Raw genomic sequence first — 20,863 nt, forward strand, 5'->3', positions numbered from 1 at the left:
GACAAATGAAAAATAACAAGTAACAAAATACATCAGCGGAAGCATAAAGAAAACCAGACACGTCCATATGACCTTCACGCATCCTTCTTGCCCCTCGCCGGTCTGCCCCTCGCCATACCCTTACTTGAAAAGTTAAAGAGAAAAAGGGTGAGTATAAAATATACCCAATAAGGGACCCACTACTGGGCCCGTTAAGGTAATAACAGTTAGCTTCCTATTAAGGGGTACCCTACGTAAACAGTTTAGTAGTTCAGTAGGACGCACACATCAATTAGTCTAGTGATCCCGTCGGATGCACATGTAACGACCCAACTTTCCGGACTAAGCTGAGGTCACTACCAAATACCAAAACTCGACCATTCAACATAAAATTTAAAACGGACCAGTTACGATTCATAAAAGCATTAGAAACATTACAAAAGACAGTTTCGGGTCCTATTTTAAATTAAATCATAAAAAAAGTCTCAAACAAAAACTCAAGTCATCAGTTCCAAAAGCACAAGTCAAATATTCTGACAAAATACATAGCGGAAGCGATAAGAAAACAGACACGTCCATATGGCCTTCACGCGTCCTTCCTGCCTCTCGTCGGTCTGCCCCTCGCTGTGCCCTTACCTGAAAAGTTTAAAAAGAGAAAAGGGTGAGTATAAACATACCCAGTAAGGGACCCACTACTGGGCCCGTTAGGGGACAACAGTTAACTTCCTATTCGGGGGTGCCCTACATAACAGTCTAGTGGTTCCGTAGAACGCACATATCAGTCCAGTGCTCCCGAAGGATGCACATATCATTCTAGTGCTCCCGGAGGATGCACCTATCAGTCTAGTGCTCCCGAAGGATGCACATATCAGTCTAGTGCTCCCGAAGGATGCACACATCAGTCTAGTGCTCCCGAAGGATGCACCTATCAGTCTAGTGCTCCCGAAGGATGCACATATCAGTCTAGTGCTCCCGAAGGATACACATATCAGTCTAGTGCTCTCGAAGGATGCACATATCCGTAAGGCACACTACCCCATAGATGAAGCTAACCGTTACCCCTCGGTCTATACTAAATCGTCTACCACAGTCATATCACAATCATCAATCATTTTACAATTTCTCTAAAGGCTTTACTGGCCAGGTAGTATAAGCTTAAATCGTTACACCCCCTGTTGCTATACGCGCCAACTATTCGTATACCATTATGGAAGAGCCCCAAGACTCAAACAGCTAAATAACCAACTGAACTCACTGTCCTTCCCCGTCTAATCCCATGATCATCGTCCATCAATCTAAAATTTCATTCTACAATTAGCGGTTGCAGTTCAGTCACATCAGACAGAAACATAATAACAGTGCTTAACAGTCAACCCAGATACACTTATTCAGTATAGTCACTAACGTATAATCCCCTGTGGATAACTAATTTTCCGGCCTTGACCCGAGGTCCAGTAGTAGGAAAACCCTTACCTGATACTCGGTTATGCCCCTCGATCGAATCCACGCTCAACAGCTCAACCTAAAACGAAAACACGAAGGTTTTAGTTGATGACTTTAGTAGAAATCGTTTTAGAAGGTCCGAAGCACATCCGTTGACTTACCCGAGGAAAGAAGGAAGCTATCTCCAACCAAGCCTACCGCGAGACCCGAGAACTCAAGCGTCAACTCTGTACTACCTTCAAGGGAGAAAAGTAGGGCCATATCTTATTCCAATATTCAAACTCTAATCGGATGTAGCAACATTAAGGAATTCATCGAAAACAATCCTTACCGAAGACTCACCGTGACCCGGAGCGGAGGAAGGAAGGCTTAGGTGGCTTGGTGAAACAAGGAGCTCGGCTCGGCTTGAAGGCGTTCGGCTCGGCTCGGCTCGGCTCGGCTCGGCTTGGCCTTGGCTCGGCTCGGCTTGGCCTCGGCTCGGCTCGGCTTGGCCTCGGCTCGGCTCGGCTTGGCCTCTGCTCGGCTCGGCTCGGCTCAACTCGGCTCGCGGCTCGGCTCACTCGGCTCGCGGCTCGGCTCACTCGGCTCGCGGCTCGGCTCACTCGGCTCGCGGCTCGGCTCACTCGGCTCGCGGCTCGGCTCACTCGGCTCGCGGCTCGGCTCACTCGGCTCGCGGCTCGGCTCACTCGGCTCACTCGGCTTGCGGCTCGGCTCGCGGCTCGGTTCACTCGGCTTGCGGCTCGGATCGTGGCTCGGCTCACTCGGCTCAGCTTACTCAGCTCGGCTCACCCGGATTCGTGTGTGGCTCGGACTGGAAACGGATCTCGGGTTAAATGTGGGTCCTCGGGTCGGGTTGGATGAAAACGGCAGCCACGACGATCGATTTTCCCCCGGCGAGCGATGGCGGCGGCGATTCGCGGACGACGCACGAGGAGGAGGTGTTGCTTGTGGTGGAGACAGAGACGGCCGGCAGATCCGTAGTTGCTTAAGGCCGAAGGGAGATCGGAGATGGAGGCGGCCGCGACGTGCGGATGGTGGCTGCGGCGAACGACCGGTGAAGCTACGAACGCCGACGGAGATGGAGATAGGGACAGAGGACGGAGACTAAGAGGATGGGGACGCGCGCGAACGGAAAGAAAGAAAAAAAAGAAAAGGGAACAGCGGCGGCGTGAAGGCTGGGAACGGAGAAGAAGAAGAAGAAGAAGAAGAAGAAGCCGAGGGGGGGTAGGCGCGCGGCGTTAGGGTTTCCTTCTCCTTTTTTTTTTAAAATATATATATATATATATTAAATTAAGAATTTAATAATAATAATAACTTTTTTAAAATAATAATAATAATAATTAAAATATTATTAAATGTATATATATATATTAACTTTTAATAATCCTAATTAATAATAATAATAAATAAAATAATATATATATATATATATATGTATTAACTTTTACCTAATTAATTAATAATAATAATAAGATTAATAAAATAAACAAAAGATAATATTAATATTAATTTATATATATAAAGATTATAATAACAATAATAATAATAATATAGTTACTATTATATTATTATCATATAATTTACAACTAATAACTTCCAGAATTTCAGAAATTAATCCCAAAATTTAAAATCCCCTAAAAATTAAATAAGGCGGTAAGAGTTTACCTCGAAAATTTTGGGGCGTTACAGCACATATCAGTCTAGTGATCACGAAGGATGCACATATCAGTCTAGTGATCCCGAAGGATGCACATATCAGTCTCGTGATCCCGAAGGATATACATAGCAGTCTAGTGATCCCGAAGGATGCACATATCAGTCTAGTGATCCCGAAGGATGCACATATCAGTCTAGTGATCCCGAAGGATGCACATATCAGTCTAGTGATCCCGAAGGATGCACATATCAGTCTCGTGATCCCGAAGGATACACATATCAGTCTCGTGATCCCAAAGGATACCGTGCCTATAAGGTACGCTACCCCATAGATAAAGCTAACTGTTACCCCTCAGTCCATACTAAACCGTCTACAATAATCACATCACAATAACATTCAAGTTAACGTTTCAGTTTATAAGCTTAACCCGTCCGACAGTTTAAGTTTAATCAACAGTCTCCTCGGTCCCTATATGTATGTCCAACCCACACTTCATCGTGACATTCCTTAAATTCAGTCTAATAGTCAAATCACCACTTTGTAAATCCCCCTGACGGTACTTCGTCTCAATTCAAACCCTAGCACATCTACAAGTAATCTATTTTATGCATAACGTCCATATTAGGCATAACAGTCGTATTCAATTTACAGCACCGCTCAACCGCGTATACACAATCTATCCAAGAGATTTCCAAACCCTTGGTACCTCCATGACATAATTCATAACCAGTATCTTGATAACAGACTTCAACTTTATATAACATTAAGATTTTCATAATCCATCGGCATTACTATTCCAATTGACAGCACAACCCATCAACATAACAACAATACACAGAACATCAGGCCACCAGTACCCATCAACAGAACAACTCATTACATATATAATAGTACATAGGCTGCAACTAACGATCACGTTACTTTTAATCGGTCAAGAGCATATAAGTGATATGTACTAGTCAAACATGCGTCAATCAATTCAATACAGTTACTATTGTATAATTCCCATGTGGGTTACTACGTTTCCAGTCTCGGTCCGAGGTCCAGTAGTAAGAAATCCCTTACCTGAAATTTGGCTATACTCCTTGATCGAGTCCACGTCCAACGAATCTACCTAAACGAAATCATAAGGATTCAAACGATGACACTAGTAAAAGTCGCCTTTAAATCATTCTAAACAACATCCACCGACTTACCCGAGTAAAGGAGAGTTGGCTCCTACTGCGCTTGTCGTAAAATTCCTGAACTCGACCGTCACCTATCTAAAACCTTCAAGGGAAGAGAGGTAGTTCCATGTTTTATTCCAATATCTAAGCTCGAATCGGCTATAGAAAAACTAGGAAACTCACTAAATAATCCTTACCGAAGACTCACCGTGACCCGATGTGGAGGAAAAAATGCTTAGGTGGCTCGGTGAACAGGGAGTTCGACTTGGCTTGAAGGCGGCTCGGCTCGACTCGGCCCGCGGCTTGGCTTGGTTAGTTCGTGGGTCAGCTCGGCTTGGAACAACTTGCGGCTCGGCTTGGTTCGCAGCTCGGCTCGACTTGGACCGTAACTCGGCTTGTGGCTCCGCTCAATCCTCGGCTCGCGACTCGACTCAATCCTCGGCTCGCGGCTCGACTCAATCCTCGGCTCGCGGCTCGACTCAATCCTCGGCTCGCGGCTCGACTCAATCCTCGGCTTGCGACTCTGTTTGCGGGTCGAATTGAAAGAGAGGGTGGCTCAGGTCGGGTGTGCAGCACGAAATGGGTTGAAGGTGGAAGAAGAAGAACTGGCGATGGCGACGACTGGGCGTACGCGACCGGACGATGGTCGGGGCAGAGGAGTCGACGGCTTGCTCGGATACACAAGATGAAGAGAGAGAGCATCGGAGATGGCGGTTTGTGAATGGTTGGACGATCGATTTGGAGGACCCATCGACAGTTGGCCGTGCACGGACGAAGAATAGGGACGCGGCTGCGGACGTCGACGTTGCAAGGCAGACGACGACAGAGACGGAGACAGCTGTGCTGGCGCTGTCGAAAAAGAAGGAGAAGATTGAAGAAGGCAGACGGTGGCGTCGGGTGAAAGAACTGAAGAAGAAGAAGAAACACGGGGGGGGGGGGGACGGGAGGCGGTGGCTTAGGGTTTTGTTTAAAAAAAATTATATATATAATAATAAAATAATAATAATAATAATATAATTAATAATAATAATAATATAATTTATATTATATTATCATTATATTAATTTAATTTAATTTATATTATATAAAAAAAATTCATACCCTTCAATTTCTTTTTCTTTCCTCTTCTAAACCAACCAAAAATTAACACCGAAAAAATTTTAAATTCCCAAAAATTAACATAAAATGTTAGAACTTACCTCGAAATTTGGGGCGTTACATTTTTTTTTCCATAATTCTTTTGGTCTGTACCTAAACACAATTCAAACTACAGAAATAGAAAATAGTAAATTTCATTTAATGTTTCAATAGAAGTTACAATTGTTTCTTACACAATTAATATAAGCCAGAATAGTAAATTCGTCCAAAGTAACAAAAATTACAACAATACATAAATACTACATAAACTTCTAATTTGCTTGAAGTGATCTGCATTGAAAGTTGAACTTGAAAAACAAATAAAAAGAAAATTGGTCTTTTAAAAAATATAACAAAACGTCAAAATATTTACACCGTATAGAACAATTTTGAACACGGAAAAAGCCCACAAGCCCACCTTGAAAAATACCAAAAATGTCCCGTCAACCACGCCGTCAACAACGCGTGCGTAATATATTTGGTACACGATCATTTAGATTTAGCAAGCACACGATCGTTTAGATTTGGTCGTTTAGATTTGACTACAATTTATTTCAATTATATCGTTTAATTTTGTTACATGATCGTTTAATTTGGTTATATTTAAATTTGGTTACACGATAGCTAGATTTGATCGTTTAGATTTGGACTCAAATATAAACAATTTTTTTTAAATTTGGTGATTTTTTTAATTGTTTTGGTACACGATCATTTATTTTTTTTATACGATCGTTTATTTTTTAAGATTCTTTAGTACACGATAATTTAGATTTGTCTACACAATGATTTATTTATTTACACGATCGTTTACATTTTTTACCTGATCATTTACATTTGGCTACTCCACGATCTTTTAGATATTTTGCTATTTTTTGTACATGGTCGTTTAGATTTGGTTACCCAAAATTAAATGACGTGAAAAAAGAAGAGGAATAGAAGAAAAAGGATGGAAAGAAATCGCAGCAAAAAAAAAAAAGAAAAAAAAGGAAAAGAAGAAAGACAACGAAAATAAATTGCAGCAAAAAAAGAAGAGGAAAAGAGAATGATGATGGAAAGATTAAACGAACGTAAAAAAAGAATATGAAAAAAAGAAAGACGATAGAAAAAATCGTAGCAAAAAAAAAAATGAAAAAAAGAAATACAATGAAAGAAATTGCAGCGAGGAGAAAGACGATGAAAGAAATCGCAGCGAGGAGGAAAAGAAAGACGGAATGATAAACATGAAATATTCAAAAAAATGGCTAACTTCATGGGTTTTGTTACACGGGCCGTAAATAGTTTGGTGTTTTGTTACATTTATGAAAATTAACCAAAAGAAAATAATAAAAACATTTTTAATAAACTAAGTATAATTTACACTTTATATATATAAACTCTACATACTTTAATTTCTTGAAAAATAAACTTAGAATAACAAGTTACATACTTTTTCTTTATAACTAAAACAATACAACTACATACTAAATAATCAAACTTTACATAACCAAAATAATAACAAAAACAACAATAACTTACAAAAAAAAAAACTATATTTCATCCCACATCCAAGAAAACAAATCTAAACTTAAAATCTAAACCTATGTTCATGAACTTTTCTCTACAAACAAAACATAACAGCTTCATACTAAATAATCAGACCTTACATAACCAAAACAATAATAACTTACAAAAACAATGACAACCATCTTACATTTTCTCATCCACTAAACTTGAAATCTAAACCTATGTTCATAAACCTTTCTATACATACCAAAACATAACAACTTACATCTACTAAACTCCTTAATCCAACTTTACATAACCAAAACCATAACAAAAACAACAACTTACAAAAAAAAAAAAAAACTATATTTCATCCCACATCTAAGAAAATAAATCTAAGCTTCAAATCTAAACCTATGTTCATGAACCTTTCACTACAACCAAAACATAACAACTTCATACTAAATAATCAAACTTTACATAACCAAAACAATAACAAAAACAACCATCTTACATTTTCTCATCCCACATTTAAGAAAACAAATCTGCATTTACATTTCACTGCATTTTAGGCAAAATTGCATAATAAATGAGAACACCTCTTCAAAAACATCTCAAATTGCTACCATAACTGCATGATAGCAACAAATTCAAACAATGGTAAATCTAAGCAATCCCTAAAATGTTAATGTATTACAGTTGTTACCATAACTGCATGATAGCAACAAATGTTCAGACAAAGGTCATATGAATAAAATGATAGTGCATAGCTATTTTGAAGTTCCTTCTTTTGACGCCATAAATTGCTTGATTAATTCTTTCATACTGTCATTTAATTTGCAATGAGTAGATGTGCACCAGATGTGAATTTCAGCCAGCTTACATTTGCAATGAATAAATGTTCACCAAATATTTTGTTATTCTTTGAAAAGAACAAATTGAAGGGCATTGAGAAAAAGATTTAAAAGTTATAGCTTCAAATGTATGAAAAAATATGTCAAAACTCAATTACAAAAAGTTTAAAATGTAGCCAATAAGTATCAAACGCGACTAAAAGAATATTTGTACTCTTTATGAAAGCTACAGATCTCAGTAATAATAATAATAATAATAAATGTAAGGTGGTTAGAATCATTTTATGTATCAATCTATAATGTATAATAAATTAATCTATCAACTTAGAATTTAGCTTAATTAGCGATTAATTGTTTTTAATCATCGTTATAAATAAATACAACATTTAGATTGTATATTATATTATTGTAGATGTGAGTGTAAATGTCGTTGCAAGATCAGTGCTAATTTAAAAATAGTTTTAGAAATATATTTGAGGTAAAATGATATCAAAATCGAAGTTTTAGATGGTAAAAGAAAGAAAAGAAACTCAAAACAATTTAATTTTGAAATTAAACAATGAGAAAATTTATTAAAAGATTTTTGTATTAGAGATTAAGTTCTCTTTTGTAGTCTTTTTAAATTCAATTGCTTTAAAAATAAAAGTTTCTAATTTAAAATAACGTTAAAATTTTGAGAAAAAGTAGTAGAACATAGTTTCACTGGAAATTAATGATCACAATAATATGTGAAACAAATACAATTATGTGTGGATGATAAAACCAAAAACTTGAATTGAGCTAACGTATCTAATTCTAAAAATAGGAGAAAAATGTCAAAATTTCTCAAATTTTCCATGAAAATTTCTCAAGATCTTAAATACCGATGCAATTTTATTACAAAAAATTTACTTTATACCCCACATGCTTATTTTATCTAAGCAAAAAAGTAACTAAAACATGATGATCATCAACTAGATTCAACAGTACCCAACCTTCTACACAATATATTTAAGAGTAAGATTCATTAAATTTGTATGTCGATTATGAGTAGTAATTATGTGAACTTAGTCGTTAAATAAAATCATAATTCATTGGTTCTAAAATGTTTGCCCTAAAAATTGAAACAAAAATTTATAAGTTCCATTTACACTCATCAATCCACCGCTTTTCCAACAAAACCCTAAGAAGTAAAGAAAGGTATGTATGCATTCTTAAATGAAATTAAGAACAATGAACACAATGCAAACAATACCCTGAGAAGTTGAAATTGAAATAAGAACAAACATAGGAATTACAGAAGAATGAAAAAAGATGATAAATTGACAAGAAAGTAAGAATCAAAAGAAGGGAATTTGAACTGATGAAGAAGAATCAGAGAAAGAAGAAAAAAAGAGGAATAAAGGCACTCCGATGATGATGGCTGATGGAGATTTGTGGGGGTTGGCGGTCGATCAAGTCGGAGTTGGGAAGAATAGAAGCACGACGGTGGCCGATGGAGACTTACGGGGGTTGGTGGCGGAAAAATCATGTATATAGAAGTTCTTTGATGGCGGCGACATATATTGGGAGAAAGATATAGAATTGGGAAGAAAAGAAACCCTACTTTTGTTTTAAAAGAACCATCGACGGTAATTTTAATTCCATCGCTGTTTGTCCACCTAAGCTGACGGTCATAATACACTGTTGGCATATGTCTACATATGCTGATGGTACAAAAATATGTCGGTAAAAACCTATCTACGCCAACGCTATAATTTTTGCTGTCAGCGATTCCACTTATTGTCGATGCTAACACAATCCATTGGCGTATACCACTTCTACCGACGAACTTTAGGGGCGTCGGCATGTTTTTCGTTGGTAAAGGCAAAATTTCTTATAGTGATTAGGTTGCACCGTGAGATTTTTATGATCTGCCTACATGTCGTCCTGGAGTGACCATCTCTTTGAAGGCCTAATCATTTAACTCAGAACATCACAAACTCCAGAAATGGATAGAGTTTCTTAGGTTAATCTTCAATAGTTGTCTTTCCTAATGGTAGCCTGTTAAAGCGTACCTCAAGGATATGAAATTGGCAGGGTCACACTTACGGGATGAATTAAGTTAGTTAATGAATCATTGACAGAACAACGATAGCTAAGAACTATAGGAATAAGAGTTATTCTGATATTAGTAATTAGCTGAGATTGTCTCAATTCATGAGAGGAGTAGTAGATCACCCTTCGGCGACTGTTGCTCTACACTGCTAAAGTATTGTTGCAAAAACTAAATCATTTTTTTATTTGGGTTTTTTGATTGTTTGTTTTTACAGAATTGATTGGATTATTTTGTGTAATGGGTTAAGACAAAGATAACTAATATGGTCAATTGTTTGTTATTTCAGCATGTCTTCCTCAATTATCACACTACTTAAAAAAGAACAGTTAACCGGTGAAAATTATGCGACATAGAAATCAAAAATGAATATGATTCTAGTTATCGTTGATCTGCGCTTCGTCTTAATGGAGGAATGTTCTCATTTCCCTACTAAAAAATCCCAGAGTGTCAGGGATGCCGCTGGACAAAGGCCAATGACAAGGCCTGTGTCTACATCTTGGCTAGTATGTCTGACATACTAATCAAGAAACATGAGATCATGGTCATTGCACGTCAGATCGTGGACTCACTCCATGATTTACTTGTTAATAAGAAAAAAAAGGATGGTAAATATGATTTACTTGTCTTAGAAACATGTTTAGTGGAAAATGACCAAAATGCCTGGATACTTGATTTAGGAGCCACTAACCATGTTTGTTCTTTTTTACAAGAAACTAGTTCCTTCAAGCAAATTGAGAAGGGTGAGATGATGCTCAAGGTTGGAACGTGAGACGTCATTTCAGCTCGTGTAGTTGGAGATGTCAAGTTGTTTTTCAGAAATATATTCTTGTTTTTGAAAAACTTGTACATAGTTCCTAAAATTAAGAGGAACTTAATTTCTATTTCTTCACGTATCGAACAATTGTATTTAGTTACTTTTTCTTTGAATGAAGTGTTCATTTCTAAGAACGGTGTATATATTTGTTCGACTGAGCTTGAAAATAACTTGTATGTATTAAGACCTAATGAAGCAAAAACAGTTTTAAATCATGAGATTTTTAAAATTGCCAACACTCAAAATAAAAGGCAAATTTTTTTTTCCAAATAACAATACCTATCTTTGGCATTTAACATTAGGTCACATTAATCTCGATCGGATCAAAAGATTGTTAAAGAATGGACTTCTAAACCTCTATGTGAATCTTGTCTTGAAGGAAAAATGACTAAAAGACCTTTTACTGGAAAAGGTTATAGAGCCAAAGAGCAATAAGATCTTATACATTTAGACCTCTGTGGTCTGATGAATGTAAAAGCTAGAGGAGGTTTTGAATCTTCATCTTTTTTATAGATGATTATTCAAGGTATGATTATTTATACTTAATGGAGCATAAGTTTGAAGCTCTTGAAATGTTCAAGGAGTATAAAGCTAAAGTTGAAAATCTATTAAGTAAAAAGATTAAAATACTTTGATCTGATCGAGGTGGAGAGTACATGGATTTGAGATTCCAAGATGATAGAACATGGAATCCAATCCCAACTCTCAGCACCTGGTACAGTTCAACAAAATGGTGTATCAGAAAGGAGAGATAGAACGTTTTGAGGGTATGCAGTAGAGACTGTAGTTCACATTTTGAACAATGTTCCCTCGAAGAGTGTTTCTGAAATACCTTTTGAGTTATGAAGAGGACATAAACCTAGTTTAAGTCACTTCGCACATGTGTTAGTGACAAATCCCAAGAAGTTGGAACCTCGTTCAAGGATATGTCAATTTGTTGGTTACCCTAAAGAAACGAGAGGTGGTTTATTTTTTGATCCACAAGAAAACAGAGTGTTTGTAGAAAAATGCTACTTTTTTGGAAGAAGACCACATGAGAGATCATAAACCACAAAGTACATCAGTATTAACTGAAGCTACTGATGAATCAACAAGGGTTGTTGATGAAGTTGGTCCCTCATCAAGAGTTGATGAAACCAACACATCAGGTCAGTCTCATCCTTCTCAATCATTGAGAACGTCTCGATGCAGTGGGAGGATTGTATCACAACTTAATCGTTACTTGAGTTTAACTAAAACTTAGGCTGTTATACCAGATGATGGTGTTGAGGATCCATTGTCCTATAAAGGCAACGAATGATGTAGACAAGGACCATTGGGTCAAAGCCCCAACTTTGAAATAGAGTTTATGTACTTCAATTCAGTGTAGGAGCTTGTAGATCTACCTGAAGGGGTAAAACCTATAGGGTGCAAATGGATCTATAATAGAAAGAGAGATTTAGCTGGGAAGCTACAGACCTCTAAAGCTAGACTTGTAGCAAAAGGGTATACCTAAAGGGAAGGGGTTGACTAAGAGGAAACTTTTTACCATGTTGCTATGTTAAAGTCTATAAGGATTCTCTTGTCCATAGCCACATTTTATGATTATGAAATATGGAAAATGGATGTCAAGACTACTTTTCCGAATGACAATTTTGAAGAGAGTATCTTTATGTCTCAGTTCGAGCGGTTCATAACCCAAGAGCAGGAGCAAAAAGTTTGCAAGTTGAATCGATCTATTTATGGGTTGAAACAAGCATCTAGATCTTGGAACATTAGGTTTGATACTACGATCAATTCTTACGGTTTTGACCAAAACGTTGAGGAACCTTGTGTATACAAGAAAATCAACAAAGGTAAAGTAGCTTTCTTAATACTTTATGTGGACAATATGCTCCTCATTGGGAATGATGTGGGATACCTAACTAACATTAAAACTTGGCTGGTAGCCCAATTACAAATGAAAGATTTGGAAGAAGCACAATATGTTCTTGGGATCCAAATCATAAGGGATCGTAAGAACAAAATGCTAACACTGTCTCAGGCAACCTATATAAAAAAATGTTGGTTTGATATTCGATGCAGAACTCTAAGAAGGGCTTATTACCTTTCAGGCATGGGGTCCACTTGTCTAAGGAACAACTTAATATATGCTATGCTCTACACTAGGCCAGACATTTGTTATGTAGTGGGAATAGTCAGTAGGTATTAGTCCAACCCAGGTTAGACCACTGGACGACGGTTAAAATTATTCTTAAGTATCTAGGAGAACGAGAGACTACATGCTTGTGTATGGAGTTAAGGATTTGACCTTTAAAGGATACATTGACTCTGATTTCCAAATCGATAAGGATTCTAGGAAATTCACGTTGGGATTAATGTTTACCTTGAACGAGGGAGCTGTGGTATGATGAAGCATCAAGCAAGAATGCATTGCAGACTCTACTATGGAGGCTGAGTACGTCGCTACTTGTGAAGCAACAAAAGAAGATGTTTGGCTTAGGAAGTTCCAACATGATTTGGAAGTTATTCCAAACATGAACTTGCTCATCACTCTATATTATTATAATAGTGGGACAATAGCCAATTCTAAACAACCTTGCAGCCACAAACGTCGAAAACACATAGAGAGGAGGTATCACCTGATATGGGAGATTGTGCAACGAGGGGATGTGATCGTCACTAAGATCGCTTCAGAGCATAACATTGCTGATCTGTTCATGATACTCTCATGGCTAAAGTGCTCGTGGGTCATCTAGAAAGTCTAGATCTATGAGATATGTACATTAGGTAATCTAGGACAAGTAGGAGATATGTAATGGGTATGAGGATGCCCTAATTTATTGTATTTGTATATATATATACGTTTGATGTAATATACTTGAACATTTTACCATTTTCAATGTTATAGGATTACTTTATTATGTACATCCCATAGTGACTAGAATTTTAGTCCAAGTGAGAGTTTGTTGGGTTTTTGTCCTAAAACTCGTAGATAGTAAATATAATCCATTGACCATTATTATTAAAGTGTTATTATAATTTCAATAAGTGTTGATTATATTATTAGTTTTTTTAATAACCTAAATCCAATAAACTAACATCCTAAGCTGTTTGATGAATCTTGAATTGTATGTAGAGACATACAGGGATCAATGTTCAAGATCAACTTAAAGGGTCTATAGTATATAGTATAGAAATACATTTAAGGATTTAAACATATTGGAAATCCTTTTATTTTGTAGAACATTTTTAGAAAAAACCATTTACAATCGATTATCTTCTTCGCCTACTATTTTCTTAAGAACTTTCTCACTCTTTCTTGTAATTCCTTGTCGAATTCAAGCACATGATGAATATATGGAAACCTTGAAATTATCTCAATTCTTTCTTAAGTGAACTCAAGGTAAAAGTAGCTTAAAAAAATATCCAGACTTGATCTATTTATAAACCTCTTCAGTGACACTTTTCATGTAGAAATGATGACTTCTGTCTAGCGATGAGAATCAGCCAACGGCAAGTGCCATGTGTCACTGCCATTTCCTCATCCTAAATTTGGATTGGGCCAAATAAATCTAAAATTTTCTTGCATAAGGATGACACCATTACTTTTAGGTGAAGAGAGCTCACCTTGCCTTCTAGTTCATCCCATAGTTACTTCTCATTGTGTGGTAAAACACAAAACACAAATTACATTGAAATCTTTCAATCACCATCTTACATCGTATAACAGTCTCCTCGTGTAGTCAGTTTCTTTGTTGCTTGTAATATCATCGCATAGGACAAAACACGATCAGAGCCTCATAAGAGAGTCCATCTCATCATTTATAGCTTTTTGCCATAAGTTTGCAACAATAGAAGACATGGCTTTTTTCAAGTATTTTGAGTCTTCCTCTACATTAAAGGTTTGAAGGTCATTCTCAAAGTCCTGTACAATTCTAGTTCTTTTGCTTCTTCTAAGTTTTGGTCAACTTTTTCATTTGAGATAGGATAATTTAGATTTAGGCTACTAGACCCTAAACCCCAACTATTCCTTGATTTAAAGGGAAATCTATTCTCAAAGAAGTCTGTGTCATTTGGTTGAATGACTACTTGGTTTACTAGGTCACCTATAGGCTTTACTATTTAAGGCATAATCTATAAGGACATAACACACGGTAAGAATAATTTCCCCGCAACAATAAGATGCAGCTCCTGAGTTGAGTAAAATGGTAACTACTAGTTTGGCTAGAGTCCTATTTTTCTCTTGGCTTTACCGTTTATCACAGGAGAGTAAGGTGTAGTCTTTTCGTGTATTATTCCATGTGAGTTATAAGAAGCATTCAAATTGTCCGAGTCATACTCAATTCCTCTATCACTATGAAGTTATTAACCTTCATATCATCTTGATTTACTTGAAAGCATTTAAAGGATCACTCTTATTTTTCAGTAAGCAAATAAAAGCAGAACAAGCATCTATGAAAGTAATAAAATATCTTTTATTACTACCACTAGTTATGATGCCATCAATTTTACATAGATGAGAATGAATTAAGTCTAAAGGCTTAGATTCCTTAAGTACAGATTTATGCGAAATTTTAGTTAATTTAGCCTGACTACTAAATTCATATTTCTCAAATTCTTTCATGGATAATTTAGGGATCATTTCTAATTTACTCATGTTACTTATTAGTTGTTTATTAACATGACAGACACTGAAAGAATTTTCACTTTTACCGATGAAAAAAAATGTCAGCCAAAATTCAAAAAACGTCACTATAAGTTATACCAACACATTTTTTTGTGTTGGCAAGATCGTCGTCGTATCCATGTCAAGAGAAGTTCTTACCGATGAAATTTAGTTTTGTCGGCATAAATACCTTTTTCCCGACGTATGTTGTTGCGTTGGCGTACAAGTTTTTACCGACGAATTGCAGCTTCATTGGCACACAAGTTTTTTTGACGAAACTCAATTACGTCTGCGTATAAGTTTCCCTGACGAAATTCAATTTCATCAGCATACAAGTTCTCGTGACAAAATTGTATTTTGTCACGATACAAGTTTGGCACACGAAACACAATTTCGTCAGCATACTACATTTTTACCGATGAAAATGTTGCATTACCATATAATTTGTCCCAAAAAAATACATGTTTTGTAGGCATAACCATTCTTCAAAATGCAGTCTAAAACATATGTTTGCTGATGTCGTTTTTGTTGGCATAAGTGATTTATAGTTTTATACCTAAATTTTAATTGTTAAATAAGTAGTTTTTTTCAATAATACCTATACCCTGAGACCAGATTCTTCCTTATTTATGAGGTGTGTAGGACTTCCTTCAGAGTGAGGATCTTTCTAAAGGTAAAATTTAGCTCTACATCTTTGATGTTAGCAACCTTCGTCGAGTGATGATCTCCGAACATAATATTTTTATCCTTAATCTCATTATAAGTTTTAAATAGACAAAGGTCGTGAGAGACATGACGCATATCTCCAGTGTGTATCCACCATCCCTCAGAGCCACCGATCACATTTATTTATGTGATAATGGCTACTGATAACTCTACTAACAAGTTCACCTAACTAGCAGGATGATTCTTGTTTCTACAATGCTTAGCCACGTGCCTAGGTTTACGATCATCAAAAAGTTGTTCTTTAAGCACTGGTTCTTTGTTGATGCTAGACTTAAACAACAAATAAAAAAATTTAGCCAAAATATAATTATGTAGTTTAGTTTCTATACAAAAAAACTTTAAAGAAGAATAACTAATCATAAATGATGAATCTATTATTGCAAAATGAGACATCCCAAGATGCTTTCTTGCTAATATCTTATTCTGCACGTGATACAATAACGTATCCATGGTCTACAAAAATACAAACGATCGTTTAGAGAATACAAGTGGTGATCTCTTAGCACATACAATCGATCACTCATCAAAATTGAAGCGATCACTTAGCAAATACAATTGATCGTGTACAATATTCTTTTTAAAACTAATCGATCTTGTACAACATTCTTTTTGATCGCTTAGTAAATTAAGCTATCGTGTATTATATACAAATGAGCATTTAGTTAAATAAAAAATGTTGTACATAATTGTGTAATGGTATATATAAAATGAAATTTGGAAAGAATACCTACATCTCCTATTATCCTTGTGTTTTCCTCAATGGTTTTGAATAATACATTTTTTTTCTAAATGAGAAGATTACAATCCTCTCTTCATTATTTTTTTTCCTAAATCTCTTCCATGTTGAGTATGCTTTCCACAATTTTGGATCCATTGGCCATATGAGATCATATCTATCTACGTCTCTCAATTCGACATGTAGGACAAGTACTATAGGCTTTAATACGACTTTAGTAGGTGGTCTATGTGGGGATTAACTTGTGGAACATAGACTTCATCTTTTTTTAGACTCAGCTGTTTTCTTAGGATCTACATGTTTTTTTTTCAACTTTATTTGGTTTGTGAGTCGATTCTATTTTTTCAAGAGCTACACCTTTTTTTTTACTTTATTTGGTTGTGAGTTGCTTTTTCATCTTCATCTGCTTTACTCAGTTTCCTTGTCACACCCCCTCCCGGACTACCTGCTACCTTAGACCGAAAGATGTCGTGAAGCCGACGAACAACGCTTTTCTGTACCTGTATCTGTCGACTCTGCTTAAAACTTTCATGTGATGAACTTGCCAATCTAGTATATAAACTATTGTACATGCCACAAAACACAGCGGATCCTAGGCTAGTCAAACACAGCTAGTCAAACACATACATGAAGTGTACCTCAAAATTTACCGATTTCACGAGTAAACCTAAAGACACCTTAATCAAAATATAACCAACAAAATTTACACAACTACAGCTCCTAAAGCTTATACAAACTGTGGAGTATCTATAACATACAAGGGTGTATATACACCACAACACAACAGACTCTATGCCTAACTCAAAACACGTACTGGCAATCGATAATGAAGCTTCCGCAGACTAAGGTAGTCTATCAGGCACCGGGAAGTCGATCTCTACTTGGAAAATGGGTAAAACATTTTGGAAAGGGTGAGCTATGAAGCTCAGTGAGTGACTCAGTTTAAAAGATAAGAGCACGTGAAAACTTTACACATATAAATCTGTTTATACAAGTCGTAAATGTAAATGTGTAATAGTAAGAATAGCTTCCTTAAATACTCAGCATGTTCATCATTGAAATCTAGCAAGGCATATCAAGTATATCGAAGCATTTTAACTAACATGACGAATCTACGTTGTGTAGGGTACACCTAGTACAACAACGTTTACAAGCACTACGATGTAGTGGGGCCCGCCCAGCACTCCCATCGTCTTTGTCGTAGTGGGGCCCGCCCAGCACTCACGACAGCATCGTTGTTACGGAGTACACTCAACGTCAACAACGAAATCTAACCAGTGTGCACACGGTAATCTCTAGCCTCAGGCTCAAGATCTCAGTCATGTAGTTAATGAAAATTTCATAAATCATCATAAAATATTAAAACATGCCTGCTTATAAATTTTACACAAAGCTCGAACTTTACTCAGCTCTTTCGTGGAAAATTGTAGTTCTTAAAACAAAACTTCATACTAATTCATGCTTTTCTTAAAATATTGTGGTTTAAATACTTTCCAAACATTTAATATCTACGTGCTAGCATAAATTTCTTTAAGAAATCTAGTCTCCAAATGTATACTTGAAAATAGTCATGAAATTCAAATACCTTTCATAGCTTTCTAAGTAAACATTTATCGCATTCAATCATAATAACAGTTATGGATTATATTTCAAAGTTGTTTTGTCACTCACAGTCTTGGGCTAGATCCTTGGTCTATAAGCTCGGTTTAATTCTTCTCGGCCTGCCAACAACCCAACCGAGTATTAAAACCCTAAACATTCTCGTTTCCTAAAGATATACATAACATGTCGCACCAAAGATGACGCTCACGAAAACAAAGCTTAAGAAATAAAATCCTATTTCAACAACTCTCTGAAATTTCCAGATTTCTAACATAAACTTCAAATGACTATAACTTTCTCAATACTTAACCAAAATGAGTATTCTTTATATCAAAATCTTCATTTTGAGATCCTCTAAACTTACCTGAAGATATATAAATCTGATTCCCCGTGCATAAACTCAGATAACCCTCAAAACAGAACCACTTCCAGAATCACGCGCACACGACCTCTTTAACTTGTCCCTACAATTTAACTAATTTTTAGTCATTTTGGGTTCACGATTTCTTCATGAAAGTTGTAGTAAATTAAATAAGATTTTTAACCATATGAAATAGAGATTCTAACTCTACCGGTACACTCTGAAATACAAGAAAAACCAGAGACCTTCTGATTTCGAGTGAAAACCAACTGCCCTGTTTTCTTCATCAAAAAACACCAAATGAATATCCAAATTTGCTCCAACGTTCTTCATAAAGTTTGTCTAAAAATGAGTTAACTTTTAGTAAATGTAAATCTCACCTCTTAATTCCTTTTGAAGAGTTCAAACCGAATTAAAAACCAATGATGTGCAGAATGAACTAAAATTCAGCCATTGATACACTTTGCTTGAGTTCTCCTCCTCTTCTTCAACCTAAAAATTCTAGTAAAATTTCTCTTCTTCTTCCAAACTCTCTCTTAGAAGTTCTCTGCAAATTAAAGAAGGAAAAAGAAAAAAAATAAAGGGAACTTGGATGTCTTCAAAATCTTGGCGGTGAAGGGAAGAGAAGAAGAAGAAGAAAAGAGAAAATGAAATTTTCTTCTCCTTTTCTTCTTTTTGTCCTTTCTTTTCTTTCTTTTCTTTAATTAATTTAATAAAACTATTTAATATATAAATATATATATATTTATATTTACACTTAATTTCCATTTTATTTTTCTTTTTTTTCACATTTAAAGAAATTAAACCAAGAAAATATCGGGTTTACATTCCTTCTCTTTATGGGTTTATGTTGTTTGTGTATTTCCTAGAGTGCATAAAGTTAAATAAGCAAAAAAAAAAAAAAAAAAAAAAAAAAACAGAAAAAAGAAACAATTGATGCAAAGGACTACATAATTCTTATATATACATATCGATTGAGATTCTTTATTTTCAATCGAAATAAATGCATGCACATTGTCGATCGTTAAAGTTTGTCTCTCAGTCAGTGGTTCATCTTCTTTTTGAATTTCAATCGATTTATCAGTTACTACTTGACTTTTATTTTGATCTTCAAATGGTTTCTTAGTAATTGCTTCATCAGAAGCTTTATCTGGTATCATTTCCTTAAGTTTTGACAATTTAACTAGCTTCTTTTTGGCGTTTGTTGTTTAGGTATTTTCTACAATACATAATGTAGAAACAAAAAATTAATGCAAAGGACTATACAGTTGTCATGTATACACACTGGTTAAGGTTATTGATTTACAATTGAAATAGATAGTTACACACCGAGAACCAAGCCACGAGCTGAGCCGAGCTGCGAGCCAAGGACTGAGCCGAGCCGTGAGTCGAGGACTGAGCCGAGTCGTGAGCCGAGCCATGAGTCGGGCCAAGTCGAGCCGCGAGTCGCGAGCCGAGAGCCGAGCCGTTTTTCTAAGCCAATCTCCCGGTTCACCGAGCCGCGTAAGCCATTCTATCCGTGTCGAGTCCCGGTGAGTTTTGGTAAGGATAATGTGAGGAATTTCTCACTTTTTCATTAGTCAACGTGAGTTTAAATGTCGAATTAAAATGTTGAACTGATTGGTTGGGTTAACTGTTGAACCCTTGAAGGTGTAAGCGAGGTGACGCTCAGGTTCTGGGGTGTTACGGCAAGTGTAGTTGGAAGCAACACTCCTCTATTTGGGTAAGCCGGTAGAAGTTGCTTTGGAACGTTTTGTAATGTGGATTTTTGGTGATGTCATTGTTAAAACCTTATGTTTGTGTTTAGGTGGATTTGTTTGGACGTCGAATTGAACAAGGATTTTAGCTACACTTCAGGTAAGGGATTTCTTACTACTGGACCTCAGACCGAGACTGGAAACGTAGTAACCCACATGGGAATTATACGATAGTAACTGTATTGAATTGATTGACGCATGTTTGACTAGTACATATCACTTACATGCTCTTGACTGATTAAAGGTAATGTGATCATTAGTTGTATCCTATGTGTTTATATATGTTAATGAGTTGTTTCTGCAGATAGGCACTGATGCCCAGATGTTCTGTGTATTGTAGTTATGTTGTTGGGCTATGTTGGGAACTGGAATAGTATGTCGATGGACTATGAAATCTTAATGTTATGTAAAGTTGAAGTCTGTT

General features: G+C 36.2%; 1 long non-coding RNA gene across 1 annotated transcript; it reads right to left on the reverse strand.

Annotated features, from left to right (window-relative positions):
* Positions 1 to 17,255: 17,255 nt before the first annotated feature.
* Positions 17,256 to 19,443, reverse strand: LOC127148551 (uncharacterized). The gene is made up of 4 exons (XR_007819621.1): positions 19,063 to 19,443; positions 18,894 to 18,956; positions 18,686 to 18,785; positions 17,256 to 18,440 (listed from the first exon to the last, which is right to left on the reverse strand). It is a non-coding gene; the product is annotated as an uncharacterized LOC127148551 (long non-coding RNA).
* Between the last annotated feature and the right edge of the window lie 1,420 nt (positions 19,444 to 20,863).

The sequence above is a fragment of the Cucumis melo genome, chromosome 3 (genome assembly GCF_025177605.1).
Source record: "Cucumis melo cultivar AY chromosome 3, USDA_Cmelo_AY_1.0, whole genome shotgun sequence".
Classification (NCBI taxonomy): domain Eukaryota; kingdom Viridiplantae; phylum Streptophyta; class Magnoliopsida; order Cucurbitales; family Cucurbitaceae; genus Cucumis; species Cucumis melo.